The sequence below is a fragment of the Macrobrachium rosenbergii genome, unplaced genomic scaffold (assembly GCF_040412425.1).
Source record: "Macrobrachium rosenbergii isolate ZJJX-2024 unplaced genomic scaffold, ASM4041242v1 13890, whole genome shotgun sequence".
In the NCBI taxonomy this organism is placed as follows: Eukaryota; Metazoa; Arthropoda; class Malacostraca; order Decapoda; family Palaemonidae; genus Macrobrachium; species Macrobrachium rosenbergii.
This window is the reverse complement of record NW_027100720.1, coordinates 188,512-191,639: the sequence shown is the minus strand read 5'-3', so window position 1 is coordinate 191,639 and position 3,128 is coordinate 188,512. Positions and strand designations below refer to the sequence as shown.

At 39.0% G+C, this 3,128-nt stretch overlaps 1 long non-coding RNA gene across 1 annotated transcript; it reads left to right on the top strand.

Moving 5' to 3' along the window:
- Positions 1–2,241, top strand: LOC136837915 (uncharacterized). Its single transcript, XR_010852815.1, has 2 exons — positions 1–604; positions 2,001–2,241. It is a non-coding gene; the product is annotated as an uncharacterized lncRNA (long non-coding RNA).
- The last annotated feature ends 887 nt before the right edge of the window (positions 2,242–3,128 follow it).

Sequence of the window (3,128 nt, the reverse complement as noted above, 5' to 3'; positions counted from 1 at the left end):
AGTCTTTTCTCTCTCCCTCTCTTGCTTTCCATAAGATCTTTTCTTTCTCACTCTTGGTCTCCGGAAGAACTTCCCCCTTGGATATATGATTCACCCCACACGTTTTTTTTTTTTTTTTTACCTGGCTAAGGTGGCCCAATTTAAGGTTCCCTTCAGTGGCCCTTTACCCCACAGCCTGGGGGCTGACTTTCCTAACCAGACATTAGGCAGAAATCGAGAATTGGTTCTGGTAGCCTTATGGCCTTGCACTATAGGTTTAGGGGTGTCATTATTTGTTCTGTTTTGCTAACATATGTTTGGTGAACTTCATTTTGACAATATATTTTCCTTCCAGAGATCAAAAATAATAAGAGGAACTACTGAAGTCGTAGAACTATCAAAGAAGGCCCAGGAAAGAAGACTGCAGTTTAGAGAAGACCTGAGAGACAGACAATTGTCAGAGGACGATGTGTTTGACCGAGCCAGGTGGAGGAGGAAAGCTGTCAGAAACATCGACCCCACATAAAAGTGGGAAAAGACGCAGAGAAAGAAGACAGGATCCCTCAGGTGTGTTCACCAGTATCTCCATGATGTGGATTTGTGGGACACTGCCAATGAGGCTCCGGTAAGTAACAAGATTGCTGCTGCTACAGCAATCAGAAATCTGTAGTAGGAGAATAGTGTTAAAAAAGAACTGAAGCCTTATCCTAATATTTTAATTCAATTCTGTGTGACAGCACAACCCTCCCTATCTAGTCTGTTAACTTGAATCTGGGTACACAAGTACATGGAAAATGTTAATCCAATCTCTTCTTATTATTTGAATTTTGTTGGCCATCAGATCCACCCTAACCTGAATACCTTAACCTAATTATCATGAGGAAAAGCAGCCCAAGTATCATAATGATAAGCAATATTATTTTAAATAGGGTTTTTTTTTTTAACAATATTTATCTTGGAGTGCTTATTTTACATAAACCACAGAAAAATATATAGAAAAAGTCCTTGAATCTAAGTGGTTAGACTAAATGAATAATGGACCAAAAATTATTTTCCTCCTTCAGCAAGGTAGCAAATGTCCTTTGCACTGTTATACACAAAATGCAAAGGTACAGTAAGTATAAAGTTTTGTGTCAAATTCAGATAGTTCTTCCAATCGTTGAGAACTTTTATTGCATCAAATAATAATCTAGCACAGACCCACTGGTCACATTTTATAATGAACTGGCATCTTTATCTGTGTGGGTTCAGGAATTTCCACTTCCAATTTTGCAGGTGTAAAGCCAACTTCCCACAGTGTAGGGCACAATCAGTATACAGTAATTATAAATGAGTATAGTGTACCTAGGCCTTCCTGTGCCTTGGATCTCAAATAGGACACTACATGTGTATTCATATACCACACAGAATGAACACAGCAAATGCCAGTCTTTGCACCAGTCTTTCCCTTCAAACCTTGTACAAATTATCTTGACAGTCAACATCATCTATCATGAAACCACTAAGTGGCTGGAGAGGCATGCACTTTGCATTCCTCCTACAAGCTGAATGAAAGTAGTTCCTCCCTACTGGAAGGAGAAAGGTCCACCATTAATGCGTGCAGTGTGAGGGACAATGACCTGAAGAACAACAATTCAAGACTGATTAAATATTAACAAATCAAAAATAACATATGAAAAAAAAGTAGTAGTTTCATTAATACGGGGTTTTTAATATCACTGCAACCAGAAAGGCTGTGTCCTTTTTGCCAACGAAGATAATTAAGATACTGTTCATTTTTGTACACATTTTTCTTTGTTACTTGTCTCTCTCCTCTCAGTATTCCTAAGGTAATGTCAGCATGCAAATCTTGAAGAAGCATTGGGCCCAGAGATTTACATATTTTGACATCTCAACAGACAGGGGTTTAGCAGTACCTTGAAATGAGTTCATATCCTGAGTTGAATGTGAGAAAGAAAATATGCTAACTATTGACCGGACAAACATGCATTGAATACTAAAGTAGGTTTTTTGTTTTCCAGGTAGATATGAAGAGGACCTTGTCAGCAGAGCAGAAGAGATTCCTCTTGTGGGCTGGAAGGGATTTTCAATTGTTTTGCCCTGGTATCCCTTACTAAGCCACCAGCTAGAAAACAGCTACTGTACTTTGAGCCCCCTGTCTTTTTAGCATTGAGGGGGCTAATCTGACGGGGAATATAACTGGTATACTGCAAAGTAGCTCTTGCTGAAATAGAGAGCTACTAGATATTTTCAAAAAATATACTTTGGTTGTGTTTTGCTAATATCCCTATTCATCTAGCTCTCTGAAATAGAGCCAAAATAAAGAAGGTAAGCACAGAGGTCAGGAAGCAATAGGTGAACCCAGCCTTATTTGGAAATGCCGTGTTTTGTTGGTCATGGTATGTTGAGCTTGTCTAGAGTGGAGCACTAATGGCCGTCGTAATATAAAAACTTCAGTTGTTGTGGCCTGGTATCCCATATTAAAGCCACCAACTAGAAACAGCTATTGGTGAGAAATAGTGCTACTAGATATTTTAAAAAAATATACTTTGTGTTTTGCTAATGTCGTAGTCATCTAGCTCTGAAATAGAGCCAAAATAGGTGGACCGTCCCCTATTTGGAAAAGCCGTGGTGTGTCGGTCATCGTATGTTTTGGCTGTGGTAATATAAGAATGGCAAACAGAACGTAAAGATATTCAGTCATTCATTGTCAAGAGGCATTGATGTCAGTGGTAAAAAGGGCAGATGACCTTAAATGTGGAAGTAAAAAGCCTGTAAGGGGTGCGAAAAAGAGAGCAGGTGAACATGAACTGTTATTAAGAAAGCAGGCCGCTTATAAAGTGACTGACGTACGGACGTCATACAATAGAATACAGGTAACCACAGGTCAATTGTTCCCATTGTGAAACAGGACAAAAATACAAATAACGTAAAGATAATTGACAATGTTCTGACGTACAACGTAAACATGCACAAATAATACGTATTTACAGATGAATGTGGCTATTTATCGTGACTAAAGCTTGTGGGAAAGTCACGTAGAAAATGGGAGGTTCACTACAGAAAACCCATTGAGCGGACACTACATTCCCTTCCAGTAGTCTCGAAACTATAAGGCTCCTGGTATTTTTGGCAGCAATCAAATGTAC